General features: G+C 39.2%; 1 long non-coding RNA gene across 1 annotated transcript; it reads right to left on the bottom strand.

The window, feature by feature from the left end:
• Nucleotides 1–383: 383 nt before the first annotated feature.
• LOC125360658 lies at nt 384–16,921 on the bottom strand. Its single transcript, XR_007212786.1, has 3 exons — nt 16,838–16,921; nt 16,177–16,180; nt 384–395 (listed from the first exon to the last, which is right to left on the bottom strand). It is a non-coding gene; the product is annotated as an uncharacterized LOC125360658 (long non-coding RNA).
• Between the last annotated feature and the right edge of the window lie 930 nt (nt 16,922–17,851).

Genomic DNA, 17,851 nt, shown 5'->3' with positions numbered 1-17,851 from the left:
AGAGTGGAGAAACATCTGTCATTAGCAATTTTCAGCACGCTTCACTAATTCTGGACAAAATACGAGTAATGAACTTACCGCAGGAAACTTCAAATACTACCACTGCTGAAGCAAGGGTATAAACAGCGAGTCTTCGTAATGGCTTCTAATTTAATTCATTTGCAGTAAGAAACAAACAAAGTGGGTTATTGGTTTGTGATCATAGGACAGTAAATACTAATGCTTATCACAAAGGCTTGTATGAATCAAAGAATAGAGATTGGGGAGCGCGACTGTCTTCAAGTTCAGAGTGAAAGCTTTATTCCTCCTTTAGTTATAGAAGAGAGCGGGTTTCCTTTCCATTTTTTTAGGCAGAAGTGTCGGAGAATGCGTTCGACCAGGGTGAGAGTTTCACCCTGAGCTCATGATGGCTGTATTCATTGGACTTCTGGTGATATTTACATAATATTAAATGTGCCTCCTTTTTCTACTAAAAGGCTTGTATAGAAAGAAGAATGTGTTAGGCCTTCCTCAAGCTGTTCTCCCTCTACCATTCTCATCTTGTCTTTTTTTTTTTTTCTTTTCCTGGCTGATAATTTTCCTTTTGCGGTCCCACAAATTTTCACAGTTCTGTCACGAGCGCATGGCCCTAATACGGCATCCACATGGTTCTCTACCGGTCGACGTCACACTGTTTATGAGATCTCACAGCCAAACCATGCGAAGGCTGCAATCTGTGAGCATTTTTCTTTTGTATCTTTGCAATCAATTGAGCTATTAAGCCATTAGCATTCAAGGCCTACCCAGCTCAGTTGATACTCTTAGATAGCGCCAAGAAGGCAAAATTCCTAAATAGACAGGCTCGAATTTGACTCTAGGAATTGAAAAAGAAAAGGTGAAGAAGGACTGTAATTCTTTATCTGTAGTTTCCGCTAATGTTCAGAAAAACGGTAATGTAAGATGCAGTCGTGGGATCTTGCCCAATCTATTGGTGTCCTACCAATGGGAACTACTTTGGACTCTGTCCCAGAACAAAAAGACTGAATGCCATTCGCAACTGATGATTGTAAAATGAGTGTAGGAGGTCTTTGAGGAGCTTCTTAATTACAAAATTATTCATGATAAAATGGTACTAACCTCAAGTTCCCAATTTCTTGTAAATTTTAGTAGAGTTTTATGTAAAAATCATTTGTAGCTTTTTAACACCTTAGGTAAACCTCCTTTGGCCTAGAAATGTGGATTATTGTCTCCAAATACCTTTAAATCTTTCACTCTTCTTCTTCTCTTATGACTACTGATTTATCTAGCTCTTTTAAAACAATTCCTAAGTTATTTTATGGTTCAGAAGAAATATTACAAGATATGCAAATGTTGAATTCTTTTGGTTTGTATAGACATCTGCATTGAAAACCAAAGCAAAGCAAAAATATAGATGCCATTGAAACCCGTCATTACGTTTGTGATCTAGATAATAAAGTAAGCAGACCCGAGCAATTCGCTAACACTAACGCTATTCTTTACATAAACAGTAAATGTTTAGATTTTCCTGTTCACTGACTAACAGCACACATATCATAAACACTAAGCTGTTATAGTACGTTTCGTGTGTTGATTCACTTTAACAGTTGTTAGTGTGAAGACAGGAAAAGAAAAGTGGGTGTAATGAGACCATGTGCAGTAGCTGTGAAAACAGAGGCCCTTATTTGGCATAATGGGTTGCACCATAAGGGCCATAAAATTGTGCATGTGTTAGTATCATTTTAATTATTACGGGTGCCACATGTTAAGCAGAATAGCGGAACTACTAAAACAGCTTCAAAATCCTTACTGCTGATCGCTGCATTTAATTACAAATAGGAACATTTGGAGATAGGTCACCATAAAACCCTTCTGTTGTCAAATGAGCTCAAATCTGATTTTTGTAATTATGTTTTTATACCACAGATCCTGTTGAATAACTATAGGGAATAAAATTTTAATAAGTGCTGATTAAATGTAGGTACCTCTTGCTTCCTAAGAATATTTATGAACGCTCATCCCACTTAAATCAAGGTATCATAGCTATTTTTCTGTGGACAGAGAGCTTTGATCATTCAATCTTAATGCAAATCAGCCGAATAAATTTATGTGCCATGAAATATTGTTTTTCTTTTCCATTGGAGCATAGAAGCTCTAGATTTCAATTATTCATTCTGTTTGTGAGCACTGTGCACCATACTGTAAGTCTCTAGAACTATAGTGTTTTCATTACTCGACTCCATGTTAGTCTCCATTGGGTCTCTTTTATTTTCCTAATGCAAGATTTTATCAAGGAAAGGAAGACGATCACTAATGCCAACATTTTGACCCCTGCTAGAATAAATAGGATTAGAAATGGTAAATTCTTTTGCCAACATTTCTTTTCTTTTGAATTAATTATTTATTTCCCTATCTGTTTGTTTATTTATTGGTGATTTGGGCTGTCAAACTCATGAATGCATTATGTCTACCAAGAGAGATGTCACTTTGGGGTGCTCATATGGATAATTTTTCTGTTTTCTGAAACTTGTTTTTAGACTTCGCATAATGCTTAGGCCTTCTTGCTCCTCTGAACATGAAATGATTCTGTTTCTAACATAGACAAGAATCAGTTTAGCAGAGCTGCACGTAGAGAAGGAAATACTAATCAGTAGCCACATGTGAAAGTCATGTGTGAATATAAGGACATAGCTGAAAGACAAAGCTGGCATATTTAAAACTTGATATGTGTTGATAGGAGTATAGGATCTCACCGGTTTTAATAGGTAGGCTTATAAGCTATAGATACAGATATGTAAAATTGTCATTTTTTTTCAACTCCAGAAGACAGAAAGTACTTCTTACTCTATAAAATACTGACATTGGCTCCTTCGGATCAGTGGTATGCCTTTAGGATGGTCACATCCTCTGTATATTCAGAGAACATGTTTGTGGGAGGAGTCGCTCGTTGAACTAGGAAAACAGAATCTATTTTTCTAGCCAAAGGTATTTGTCAAGATAATCAGAGTTCGGTTTGCAAAAGTCCCCAGAATTTGTGTCACAAAATATTTAAGCCACATGTTGGATAGTCGTTTAATCTCTTGGTAGCCCTAGAATGTAGTCCTCCAAGGAATAGGATGCATACGTCAATCCATGTTTCAGATCAAAGAAAAGACAGTACTTCAGGAAAGATCTTGAAAATTCGTGTACCACTATGGGAAAGTTATACTCTGTTGGCATGTGTATATAATCTAGTAAATGAATTGTTCTGATCAGACACCTAGATACAATCTCTATGAAAGTAAAGCACAGATGGTGAAACAAACAATGCTTCTCTTTGAGGTAAAAATATAGTGCTTATGTATGATCCTAGGCACTTGGGACAGTTCCTGCTTGAGCGATGCTACTTTATCAATGCTATCTATTCTTTGAATTTGTAGTCTCATCGTAATGATTAGTTTTATAGAATGAATAAATAGAGTTCAGTCAATACTTAAAGGTAAGAATTGCACAATTCTGTGCCTATTATTTGAAAACATTATTTGACATTTTCAACTTTTATTTGTAGGTCAGTTCTGATAAAGTGGATGTACCTGCAGCAATTCTTTTGAACATTGGGAGCTCAGTGTTTGTTGGAATTACGCCTTTGATGGGAAAATATATTAATTGTAGGAAATCCGGAAATCAGGTAAAGAAAAAACTACATAATCCTGCAGAATAACTATAGGGAATAAATTTTTGTCAGGACCATTGGTTGGGAATAATGTTTGATAGAGTAATTCTATTAATTTAGGCCTTTATAAGAGCAAGTTTTGTAATAACTGAGAATAATAGGAAAGGGAAGCAGAAATAAATGACATTGTCTCTTTTAAGAAAAACAGATGCTCACTCCTACCACATAAGGACTAACAGAGAGTATGATAATTTGTAGAGGACTTACAACTATTATAACTTATAATAACCACTTATAACTTTGTTCTTTGGAGGGGTAGACTAAGAATCAGTTTAGTAGAGTCACTTGCTTCCTGAAATACTAAATGTCTTCTAATGAGAAGTTTGTGTTTCCATTTTATTATTTTATTAAGGGACATAACCACTGGCAAAGATGGTTAAAGATTATTAGCCAGTTGGTAATGGTGTCTTAGACCCCTGCCATTTCTTTACTGTGGCAGATTGTAGCCATGCTACTGGAAAGTAGCAGCTACAGGGCATCATGGTTTCTTCCTGGTGTTCAGAATTCTTTTGAGAAATCTTTCATAGATGAGCCAGCCCATGTGTTGAGTGTTTACTAAGATTTTAACCATTAGACACAAGTATGACTACTTCAAACATACCTCAAATGTTTTCAGTTTCATGAAATTTGTTTTCTCCTCAAATGGAAAATTCAGTTCCCCTTATCTTCGATGGCTTTTTAAAGTGCATATGTCATGGTCACTTGTCTTTTCATCTTTTTTTTTTTTTGCCAGTCCTGGGCCTTGGACTCAGGGCCTGAGCACTGTCCCTGGCTTCTTCCTGCTCAAGGCTAGCACTCTACCACTTGAGCCACAGCACCACTTCTGGCCGTTTTCCATATATGTGGTGCTGGGGAATCGAACCTAGAGCTTCATGTGTAGGAGGCAAGCACTCTTGCCACTAGGCCATATTCCCAGCCCCAGTCTTTTCATCTTTTTTAACATGAAGTATTTTCAATTCTCCCAAGTAAGATGTAAACCAAGTGCTATTCTTATTTTGAGTATTTTGACAGAAAAATTTACTAGGAACAAGCATTTCTTATAATGGTTGTACTTTGAGGAATTTTGTATTCATGGGTGACCACAAACTTCCCAAGATTCATATGTTTCCATGTGTCAGTTTCTTGACATTTCTGTGAAAATCTCAAATTAACATTAATAATTATTTGAAAGTTTAATGTTTAACAGAAGCAAATATATAGACAAGGATATTCATATTAAATATCTATTGTATAATGTATATATCCTTAAAACATATTTAACTTATATTTAATATGTACATATAAATATGTAGGGGAAGGCATAATGTATATAAATTTATGTGTTTTGTATATATAATGCATACATTATTGTGTCTATATACACACACACTGAATTCTTTTAGTTTCACATGATTTACATGAAAAACATCTTGTATATTAAGGAAGTGTGTATTTATCCAACTCCTTTTAAGCAGAACCAAGCTATCGAGAGCTTTAATCTATCAAATTTTCTCTGTGAGTTATCTCTCCAGAGAAGAACAAACAAACAAAAACGGAAACAAAAATTGTGGCAATTTTGCAGTAAGTTGTGGAAATTGTGCTGGGTTAACCCCCATTCAGGTCTTTGGGAGAACACCTGAGTTGGAAATGAGTCTTCCTGATGAACGTCCATGTGTCCTGCCTCCATCTCTCATCTCCATCGTCAGCTTGCACGTCCTAGATCGTATGCCGTTCTTCCTTTCAGGTCTCTAAATGTTCACTGGCCACTTTTCCGTGCGGACTGGATGACTGCTGCTCACCTGCTGTCCTCCCTCCTTGCTGGGCCTTTGCAGCCACTGCACGCCTGGTGCACAGTTGATGGGAATTACTTGCTCGTATCTACCAGGTTGAACTGAGTTCCAGATGTTGAGCTAGATGGACATTAACTGATGGAATGAAGCACTAAGTTTAAACAGCTTTCTGCTTAATTTAGTTTCCTAGTTAACTCGAAATTAACAAGAGAAATTTGGTGTGTATATTTCTATCCTTACTAAGAAATGATCCTGTTGAATTAGGGAGAACGTAATTGTTAGTTCTCTTACTAGGTGTCACTGTGTTCCCTTTAGGCTCAGACTCAACCATCCTATAGGCAATCTGGTGCACCTCAGGAGATTAAAAAAAATTATGTGGTTGGTTATTTCATTTATTCCTATAGAAATATTTATCAAATGCTAACTTTTGCAAAATTTTCAACAAATAGGATGGATAAAATGACTTTCGAAACATTCTCAAAGAAGGAACTCCATTCATGGGAACTATACCTGTATAAAGCTCACAGTCACTTTGGTCTCGTAACAATTGTGGCTTAAAGTAAAGAATTAGACTCTGTGTGTGGGTGTGCTTATGTGTATGCACATGTGCGTGTACTGCTACTAGGACTCGAACTCAGGGCTTGTGCAATGTCCATGAGCTATAGAACTACTTCCAGCATTGTGGTGGTTAATTGAAGATAAAAATCGCATGGACTTTCCTGCCATGGCTGGCTTCAAACCAGGGTCCTTCAATCTGAGCCTCCTGAGAAGCTGGGATTACAGACATGAGCCACTGGCCCCCAAGCTAAGAATTAAACTTTCACCAGAAATACTTACATTGAAGAAGTTGTAAGAAAGAAGCATCTTGAGGACAGGGATCTCAGAATTTGAATTCGTACATTATTCTTCAACAAAAGCAATGTTGCTGAAGATTAGATATCAAACGTATTTCAGAAATGCACATCAAATATGAATATAGTTGCATGTGTGGTGGACTGTCTTAATTATTAAAAAAAAATCACACCACACTGAAAAGATGTTCAGCCTTCAATTTAATTTTACACTTCTCCACATCCCCCCAAATCTTCATATTGTTTGACAGTATGTTGCATGACTGTTGCCTGTAAGTGTGAAAAGTCAGGATGAGAGTTCACAGCAGGTTGATGGTCTGGAGATGGGAAGAGTGTCTGAGGACATTTCAAAGTTGTAAAGGTATTATTCTCACGTGGAGTTATTTCTCAGCGGGTGTGAACAACAGCTCCTCAGCAAGCTGGTGTAGTGTGAAATAGAGTTTCCTGAAAAATGATGTGCAGACATATGCAGAAAGCCACATGCTTAGTACATGCACAGACTGTGTGTCTAACTTCCAAGGGCTGGAATATTTGCCCATGAGATGAGCTAGAAATGCCAAAAGTTTCCACTGTAAATAGTCCAGGGAGAGTCACGCGTTTGTGACTCTCAAGAATCCAGTGGGTTTCAAGGTGGAAAGATATTGAAGGACAACTAAACAGTGAACGCATGTGGGAGAAGGCATTGGAGGTTGATGAAGCATGATGGTAATGATTTCATAGAAGACATCACAAATCTTCCCATGTAATGTGAGAAAACAATTTTGTTTTGCCCACACTATGTCGTATCACAATCCCAAGCCGTTTTTATGAATTTCTACTACTAACTGAAGGTATTTACGTTCAGGAGTGCATTCCTACGGGTTGTTTGTCTGTTGAGAAGGTATTTGCCCAAGTTCCTTCATAACCTCTGGATTAGGGTTGTTGGACCTTCCCTTGAAACAGTCTTGGGTGTGAAGTACAGATCTTTATATGAATCGTTTTCTCGACTGTGTGATTCTCCTCATGACTTAAGGGAGTAGGGTCAGTTACGAGAGTGACCAGCATGATGTGAATTAGGCATAAAGCAGATACACCTACAATAAAAGCTGGTGGGGGGGGGTGGGTAGAAGGAGGGAGAAAGAAATGTGTATGTACATGTGCATTGGTTTTACACCACATGACTATAAAGGATTTGAAGTGACTAAAAAAAAAGTGTGCACACCATAAGGCCTATGAAAATATAAACAGAAAATAAAAAATTTGAAAAGGAGGACTCAAATATGCTAAGAGGGTTAATGAGAAGAAGAATTAGTCATTTCCCTCCACAGATGGAGGTTTACTTATGTGGTTTGGTTGGCAGGTGTGCCGACTCTGTGGTGTTAAGCTCTAGGTTGATCGTGTGGGAGGCCCCAGCAAATTCTTTTCTTCAGTTAGAAAAGACCCAAATAAAGAGCTGCAGCTTGCAATGAATCCTAAAACTGGAGAGGCCTTGGCACTGCTGAAGATATGCCTTCCTCTTCCACAGTTAGTTCCTGTCTTTTAAGGCTTGGTTGTCATTAAACAAAGTGACCAAGAGAATATATACCAAGGCATACTGCTTCTCCCTTTCTCTTTCTCGTTGGTATTAACGTGTGTTTTTTTTTTAATAGCTCTTAAATTATTGAAGTAACACATGCTCCTTGCATAGTTCCAAATAAAAGTGGAAAATGAAATAAAGACCTTTGGTTCTCTGATTACTCAGAAACAGCCCTCCTGTTGGATGGTATTTCTCTCTCTCTCTCTCTCTCTCTCTCTCTCTGTGTGTGTGTGTGTGTGTGTGTGTTTGTGTGTTTGTGCATTTTGAGCCTAGGCATTGTCCTTGAGCTTCTCTAGCACTCTAACACTTAAGCCACAGCTCCATTTTTGGCTGTTTTGGGCAGTTAATTGAAGATAAGAGTCTCTCAGGCTTTTCTGCTGAAGCTGCCTTCCAACCACATTCCTCAGCCTCCTGAGTATCTAGGATTCACAGGTGTGAACCACTTTTTCCTGGCTGGATTGTGTATAGTTTGCAGGGTGTCCTACACACACACACACACACACACACACACACACACACACCCTCTCTCTCTCTTTCTCTCTCCATCTCTATATCTCTATATCTATCTATCTATCTATCTATCTATCTATCTATCTATCTATCTATCTATCTATCTGTCTGTCTGTCTGTCTGTCTGTCTGTCTGTCTGTCTGTCTGTGTGGATCATTTATATATCACCAGCGCTTTATCCCACACCTGCTGTTAGGAGCCCCTGCTCTGAGGCCCTCACGCCTCCTCTGGTGTATCTTCCATTACTTTCTCCAACAATCCTGCCATGTCTCTTCTCAGCATAATTCCTGCATGTTCCTTTGAGGATGTAAGTCAAATTTTGTCACTCTTTTGTTCAAAAATCTCCGACAGCTTGCTAGTTCCTACTGAGAAAAAGTTCAGATCTCATATTGTGATAGCCTATGAGGCCCTTCACTCTCTGAGTCTAGCCTTTCTTGCCTTTCTATCGGGTTATGTAACATTCCAATGAACAATTGTGCCATACCTCAGTTAAGCAAGTACAGTGAGGTTAATGCTATTGCTCCTATTATGTTTTTCAATAGCAGGGTGAAATAAAATGTATTGGTGTGCATGTGATTGCAGTATTATACAATTTCGCTTTTATTATTACCATGTTGCTGTGCTTTCCCTGTAGAAAGATGTATCCGTTATACTGTCACTAACCTATGTCTTCTAGAACCTGACTCTGGTTACTGCTTTAGTTTAGGCCCTGCAGAGGCCAGAACAGGCTATGCAAGTCCCGGAATTTTGCACCCAGATTCCTATTTTGATGGTGGTGAGATTTTGAACTACTGTTGGCACTGAATTTGGTGCCAGTCTTTTTGCTTTGCCTTGTCAAATTGGACAGGGAGACGGCTGTCTTGCAAAAGTAGAATTGTCACTAATTGGCCACAGAGGAAAGATTCAAAATCTTGCCAAAAGTCTCCTGCCTTCTAAGGGAATAAAATCCTCCATATAACTTTCCCCTCTCATTAAAAAGAAACAAACTCAATGTGAAAAGCACTTCATAAGCTAGGAAACATTTTGTGAATGCAAAGTGTTGTTGCTACCCAGACTAAGGTGTCAATGTTAGGACTGGAGGACTGTGCTGGGTTGGTGAGCACAGGAATAAGTAGGTTTGTTTGTTCTGACTTTGGGTTTTTGTTTTTTTTTGGTTGTTGTTGTTTTTGTCACCAGTGTGTTACGTCCTCTTTAGAAATGTCAAGGAAGAAGCCACACTAAATAACTTCTGACTTCACCTTGACTTTTTCACTTAGATTAAAGCCGAGTACTTCAAATACTTCAAGTGCAGTCTACATACAAAATGAGTGGTCTGTAAAATGTTTTGTCACTTGTAATGTTTGGAATTCTAGTTGGTTTTCTTTATTATGACAAGATGAATTTAGTCGGAGGTAAGCCTTGTTTTATACTGAGGAAGAGAGCTTTTCATATTTGCCCATTAAATGCACATAGTGGAAAAATTAATGACCAATAAAAGGAGAGCTGAGACATTAATTCTTTTTTTTCCAAAGTAGCATAGATTCTAGAGAAGATTTTATTAAAATCATTACATATAGTTTAGAAAGATCAAATAAGACATTTTTCCCTGAACATTTCAGAGAACTAGATTTTAACAAATCTATTTCTATTTAAATTTAAAAGAATGCAAAGATGTTTACAAGTCTAGAAATATGTATGTTGGAGTTTAAAATGTGATTGAATAAATTTTCAGGAGTTAAACCACTTATTTTTAGAATGTAAAGTAGGTTTTAATTTTAGAATTTCCTAAAATGAATAAAAAAGACAAATGCTGCCTTCTTATACAATGTCAGAATTTGGAGAAATAGTTCATCTTCAAATAATTTTTGGAGACAAATAATTTCTATCATCATGTATGTGCTTGATTTTCTTCCATTTTAAATACATTTTTTATGACAACTCTTTGTTACTGGGTATTTCTTGATTATATTTGCCACGACACCAAATTCCATATTGTTTTCTTCAACTTCCTGAGGATCAAAATTGGGAAGATAAGGAAAAGAAAATATAGGATTAGAATGCCAGGCGAATAATCACAATGTTTGTTTTCAATTAATACATGTATTTTTGTCTAATATTTATGATTTAAATAACGTACAGCGTTGCTGCAGATCCTTATCCTCATTACCTCATTGTAAGTACAAAAACACATACAAGATATATTGAAATGTTAAAAAATAGAATGAAGCTACGTGCTTGTAAGGCTCATACCTATAACCCTAGTTACTCAGGAGGCTCAGATCTGAGGATTGCAGTTCGAAGCCAGCCTGAGCAGGAAAGTCCATGCGACTCGTATTGAATTCTAATTAACGACTCCCCCAAATAAGCCCAAACAAACAAAAAAGAAAATAGTCCCCTTGTCCCTTGCAAAACAGCCCACACGTGGAGTTGTGGTTTAAGGTTGTACAGTCCTAGCCTTGAGAGAAAAAGCCAAGACCCAGGCCCTGAGCTCAAGTTCTAGTACTGGCATAAAAGAAAGAAAAGAGAATACATCTAAATTTTAGATTCAAATAAAACCAGACTTTTGTTGAATTTTAGACTTTTAGAGGTTGGAAGCAATTTAGAATAAATTATTCTTATTTTTTGTCAAGCAAGCCCATGTCCTGGTTAAACAATATTCCCTCACCTGACAATTGTTTTGGATTAATACAAGGAGCTGAAAGTTGCTGGAGAAAACTTCACTGTCAGAATAACTGAATTTTATGACTACAAATACCAACGAGGCACTGGAAACTGTCAGATATTACATTTCCCAGCAACAATAACAAAACAATGACCTCCCTCTTGCCAAAGACAATATTCGATTTTCTCTTCTGCACTCAATAGCAGATGTTCAGTCTGTGCTCTGGAAATGTATTCTAATCCAATGCTAGGACGCCACACATGCTTGCTCTTCTGTTTTACCTCTTTCTTTGCATGTTTTGTAAGTGCTTTCTTCTAGATAGGCGACTAGAATTCTCTAGTATTTATTCCTTCACTCTTTTATTTTCTCTCTGTTATACTATTTTTCTAGGTAGGTTACTTAATTCCCAGGCTTTTGCCGTTCTCACGTCTTACAGTTTTGAAGCCCTGAGGCTCTCTTCCCCTGACACTTCCCAATAGTCTCTGTTCTCATGCTTGTCTTCATCTGTCTTCCTCTCCCTTTCACTTGGTTATAAGGGAGGATGGTAACAGCCCAGTTGTGCTCACCAGGATATTCTCAAAGGAAAACAGCTGACACACTAACTGCGGATGACTACTCGTGTCCAGATTTGACTGATCACAAAACTAAGATCAAGAAAACGTGATCTTGGCTCATCCTGTGATGGTAGTGAGAGGCTCAAAGCCAGCCTGGGCAAGAAAGTCCCTGAGACTGGTATTATTAGTAACTTCTAAAAACGCTGCATGTGCGACTGCATGCGTCTCAAGTGGTAGAAGGCTAGATTTAAGAGAAAAAGGTCAAGGACAGCGCCCAGGTCCTAAGTTCAAGCCCCAGAACCAGCACCTCCTCCTGCCACCGCCCCTCAAAAAAGTTAAACACCGGCTGGGGATATGGCCTAGTGGCAAGAGTGCCTGCCTCATATACATGAGGCCCTGTGTTCGATTCCCCAGCACCACATATACAGAAAATGGCCAGAAGTGGCGCTGTGGCTCAAGTGGCAGAGTGCTAGCCTTGAGCAAAAAGAAGCCAGGGACAGTGCTCAGGCCCTGAGTAGAAGCCCCAGGACTGGCCAAAAAAAAAAAAAAGTTAAACACCATGCCTAGGGCCATAGAAATTTAGTAAATAGCCAAGCTATGCAAACCGATAAGGAAATTATTGAATTTGCGTAGAGATATATTCAAATTACTCTTGGAACTGAAGAAAGAAGTATCACTCGACCTGGGCAGGGCAGGAAACATCTTGATGAGGACCTCAAGAAGAATTCTTTTTATTTCAGCTATCATGAGCTCAAGAAGGAAATGCCAGACAGAAGAGCCTATACCCGGGCACAGGTCTGGGTACAGGAAGCCACGCGGATCACAATTTTAGTATAGATATTTTATGCTTGCATGGCAGCTTTTTTTTCTCTCTCTCTCTCTCTTTTTTTTTTTTTTTTGCCAGTCCTGGGCCTTGGACTCAGGGCCTGAGCACTGTCCTTGGCTTCTTTTTGCTCAAGGCTAGCACTCTACCACTTGAGCCACAGAGCCACTTCTGGCTTTTTCTACATATGTGGTGCTGGGCAATCGAACCCAGGGCTTCATGTATGTGAGGCAAGCGCTCTACCACTAGGCCATATTCCCAGCCCGCATGGCAGCTTTTTGAGGTGACAAAGAAGACAAAGTCTTTGGCACTTTGTCTCGTGTGATGGTAGGACATTATAGAGCCATCTTCGAAACCCTGGTGACATGATAGTTGGGGAGGAGAACATGCTTAGCCTTATTAGCTGAGGAGGCTGAAATGAATCTGTCTTCCCCCACAAATGACACCTGGATATGATAGATGAAACACGGCTCTCTACACATCCTCCTCGTGAGAGCAGAGGCGGACATTCTTACAAGAGAGCACCTCAAAGGCTCCATAGCTGTGTGCATAGGGTAGTGTAAAATGATGTTCATTAAAGAGAACTCTAAGGAATGGCAGGGAGAAGGTGTTTTTACTTTCATTTCTGTTTGTGTTTCTCCTTTGTCACTGTGTTTGATTTCTGTACCTTTTGTCTTGTATGGAAGTTTATCTATTTGGGGGAGCACACAGAACTGGTGAACACAGAAGATGAACAAATGCAGCACTAGACACGATGTTGACATTCTTCATGGGGGAGGGGGGTTGGGAGGGAAAAATTGGGAGAAAACGAGGGAAGAGGTGACATTGTTCCAAAAGAAATATACTTATTACCTGACCTATGTAACTGTAACCCTCTGTACATCACCTTTACAATAAAAATAAATTAAAAAATAGAATCTGTCTGCCTCAAGGAAACCCACCTTCAGCTGGCATGAATAGAATATCTCACCATTTTGTGATTTCTCTGGGCAGAATAGCTACTTTGTCTGAAATGGAAGCCCATATTTCAAGAGCAAATCTGCCAGAGAAAGTCCTGTCCAACTGACAGAAGAGTCCATTACCATCTGAGTCAGACCTTGCTGCTCATGGTCAGAAGCCCCAACACAAGGCGAACACCCATTATATCCCTAATATGTCTACCGTCCATATAGACGAACCCACAGGCTTCTCTTAATACTTCTAGGAGAGTGGAACCAGGGTCCCCTGTAGATACATAAGTACCTTATGTAGAATGACAAGGTATCTGCAGAGAACTGACACACATCCTTCTATACATTCAAAATCATCTGTAGCTCATTTCGAATGCCTCACAGGGTAGAAATGCTGTGTAAGTAGTTCTCGTATTATTTAGGGAATAATAACAAGGAAAAAGTAGGTGACTATTTCATAGAAAGAGACATGTTATTTTCAGTCCATAGCTGGCTGAATGCAGATGAGGAGCCCACAAGCTCAGAGGCTAAGGTCAATTCTCTCTCTCTCTCTCTTTCTTTCTCTCTCTCTCTCTCAGATCTCTCTCTGTCTCTCTCTCCCTCTCTCTTTCTACCTCCCTCCCTCTCTCCTTCCCTCCATCTCTCTCCCTCCCTCTCTCTCCTCCCTCTCCCGCCCTCTCTCCCCCCTCCCCCTTTCTCTGTCTCCCTCCCTCTCTCTCCCTCCCTCTCCCTCCCTCTCCCTCCCTCTCCCTCTCCCTCCCTCCCTCCCTCCCTCCCCCCCTCTCTCTCTGTCTTTCTGTGTGGCTCAGTACTCATCTGCCTGTCCAGAACACTTGGAAAGGCACCCACCAAGAGAGGCCCTTAGGATAACTGCAGGACTTGTCTAAGAGTTCTGGTTGAAGTCAGGAGACTTACCTTTCTTCTCTGAGTCACTGGGCAGCTCATGGTCTTTCAATTTGGCTGAGCTCCTCAGCCTGTTCTTTCTTTCCAAGAACCTTTCATCACCTAGCCTCCCTCAACGACAGTCTGTGTGTACATTTACCAGATTTTCACTTTTGTAAGTTCCAACCACAATGCAAATTATTACATCATATGCATTCATCTCTTGATGAAGTATAATCATATTTATTTTTAAGATAATTTATCATATGTTTTTTGTTATCTTAATTGTCAAATGTTTTAAAAAATGTCTTCTGTGAAAATCCTACATAAAATATCCTACAACATATTTTAACTTACTCAAGAACTGGGGTCTGTGTAGTAAAAGAGACTTAACTATCCCACAAATTTATGCTTTGATGTCGAATATATTTTGGCAAAAGAGGAGAATATGAGATTGGAAGTGATTCTGGCTTCCACATTTGATTTATATTTATTTGTGAACTATGGTACCAATGGGCTGGAATGCTTTGAAAACTGATGCTAATGAGATTTTTAAGTCCCTGCGAAAGCTGATTCTCAGATGCCATCCTGTTCTAGAGTGTGCTTTTTCTCTTTTATTTTTAAAGTTTTATTGCTAAAATAATTATTACGTTACTCTAACAATCTAAAACATGCCACCCGCTTAAATTCAACAAAACTATATGAGACAGGCAAGAAGCAAGCAAAATTAACCCTTAATTTTTATCTCAGAGAAATGAAGCAAAGATCAAGAAAGGATTTTCTTTCCTGCAGAAGATATAATAGGTACGTTCCTAGTGAACAGACTCTATGGTTTTGATGCTGAATGCTCTTTACCCAGGCCCATGTATTACTGGCTTGGTCTCCAGGGCGGTACTGTTGAAGAATGATCCGATCTTCAGGAGAAGGGGCAGCGTGGGAGGACCTGGGTCAATGGAGTGTGCCCGCAAAGAGGATTTTGAGTTCATTTCTGGGTCTTCAGTTCTATTCCATTCGTCCACAGGCCTATTCCTGCGACAATATCAAGCTGTTTTTATTACTATAGCTTTGTAGTTGAGTTTAAGGTTTATGGCCCTTTATTTTCTTCCCCTTCTTGTACAATTGTTCTTTTAGTTAGATTTTTTATACTGGAATGTAAAAAATAAGCATAAGGTATATCTACAATCAATCTCAGTTTTCTGTTGTGAATTCTTTTATCTCCCTTTTCCAGTTCATAATTTTTGGAATGATTTAGGAATTAAATTCTACATCTAAAATTACATTTTGTGAAGCTTATTTAAGAGTATAAATATTCTTTTGTACTCTTTCATGGTAATATTTTGAGAATAGGTTTTTACAAAAGCAAACCTGAATCTAGAAGTGATGTGGTATCTTTTGTTTATAATGATTTAAAAGAACAAAGCTCCGAAGCATGGGACTGAGCCATGATGCTACTTCTGCTTGATTCCATGTGGGGCTAAGTTCCGCTCCATGTGCTCAGAGCTTTCATTATTTTAGGCTTCTTCCACTTAAAATGGTGGAATGTGGCTAGTTGAGTGATTGGGACTATGCATTGACAGTCTTTCTCACAATCATGTGAAAGACAACCAGAATTTGCATCTAGAACCATAAAATCAGCAGACAAATGTGTAAACCCAAGGAAACAATTAACTTTCCATTACAACCCTTTATCCTCTAGTCCTGTGTAGGTCTGTGTCAACACAGATTGACAAAGTCATAGAATTATATTAGACAATGTGAAAACCCATTTGCAGATTTTATTGCTGTCCATCACTGCTTGCATTCACAGTCCAGAGGATCTCCATTGTTTTGAATGACAATTGGGAACATGGCTGGTTATGGCCAGTGTAGAGGGGCAATTTCTCACTGACAGGTGTTGTCTTCTAATTACCTCCATTAGTTCCTCTTTATTACAGACCTCAATGTTCTGATTCCTATTCTCCTTGCCCAACAGCAAACCAGAACTAACAGTTCTGAGTTGTACCAAGACAATCAGCACCCACCCACCACATACTATTTCAGTTCAGGGGCTGGACTTAACCCTCCAGGCTGATGGTAAGTTGGCATTTCTTTCTTGCAGGAATTCAGACCGCAGGGGCAAACATCAAGTGGATAGTCAAACCTACATGCTCTAATCAGTGAAAGGTGCTAATGAGAAAAGACACATTCTTTGGGAGAAGGGGTTACTGAGCTGAGTGATAGGAACTCAGAGCTTAGTTCTCACAGCAGTGGGGCTTGCTTCAGACTCCACAGGGTGTCTCAAGGTGACTCTTCAGTCATGGGGGCAGGCCCAGCTTGTTTCTCAGATATTTTTGTTATGCAGAGTATTTTCAGAAATACCTTTTCTGCAAAGAATACATTCATATAATGTTTCACATTGGGTATATGCTTTGTGTTGGATACTTACATTTGTTATTGTTGTTCTTTCCTTTTTGTTCTAGTCCTGGGGCTTGAACTGTCCCTGAGCTTTGTGTGCTCAATGCTAGTTTTCTAGCCCTGGAGCTCTGGATCCACTTCTGTTTTATTTGGGGGTTGGAAGCAGACGTGCTTAATTGGAGCTACAAGTTTTGGGGACTTTCTTGTCTCAGCTGGCTTCCAATGGTGGTCCTCAGATCTCAGCCTCCCGAGTAGCTAGGATTACAAGGGTGAGCCACTGGTGCCCAGCTTTCTTTGTGTTTACTGTTTGACTTTGTCACTATAGCCAAAGAGATAAGTGTTGCGCCTCTCTCTCTCTCTCTCTCCTTTCTGTCTTCCTCCCTCCCTCCCTCTCTCTTTCTTTTTCTCCTTTTTTATTGGAGATGAGTCTCACAGACTTTCTTGCCCAGGGTAGTTTTGAATCATGATCCTGAGATCTCAGCCATGTGAGTAGTTAGAATTACAGAGGTGATCTAGTGGCAGCTGGCTGATAAGTGTTAGTTCTGTCTCCTTTTATGCCTCCCTTCTTTTATTGTGCCACTCTCTCCTTTCCACTGTGCAAAGCAGCATTCTATCACTCTAACAAATACTTGAGATGGTTAATTTATAATGAGACAAGGTGTGTTTAGTCTCACAGTATTGAAGATTCTGTGTACAGTCAGACAGACAAGTTACTGTAGGCCTTGGGTGAGTAGATGCGTGCAGCTCATCATGGCATGAGTACTATGTAGAAAACTACTCTTTCCATGACTAAGAAACAAAAGACAGAAGAGAGCAGAGTTCCACAATCCTCTTTAAGGGCACGCCTCCAGGGATTTAAAACTTCCGCAAGGCCCTACTTCTTAACATATTTTCCTTGGCTTAGAGCCAGCCGTTCGCGCTGGTGCCCTTTGAGAGACATTGCTGATCTGAACTATAACATCTTTCCTCTCTGCTCTTCTTTCTCCTTCTTTTTCTTGTCATTAATGGAGAGCCGAGGCCCTTACAACTTTTCATTTGTCTTAGTCTCTACCACTTTTAAGCCGAAGAGCGGACATCAAAACCCAGTCCAGTATATTTCACAAATTATACTTTTAAACATCTTCTAGGTCATTTTCCACGAAATGACCATCTGTGAACCCATGATGAGAAACACGCAGTCGCCACCTTTGGAAATCTCAGTAGTTGTGTATCC

Source organism: Perognathus longimembris, chromosome 12, assembly GCF_023159225.1.
Source record: "Perognathus longimembris pacificus isolate PPM17 chromosome 12, ASM2315922v1, whole genome shotgun sequence".
Taxonomy (NCBI): domain Eukaryota; kingdom Metazoa; phylum Chordata; class Mammalia; order Rodentia; family Heteromyidae; genus Perognathus; species Perognathus longimembris.
Note: the sequence above shows the minus strand (reverse complement) of the source record. Positions and strands in the feature narration are given on the sequence as shown.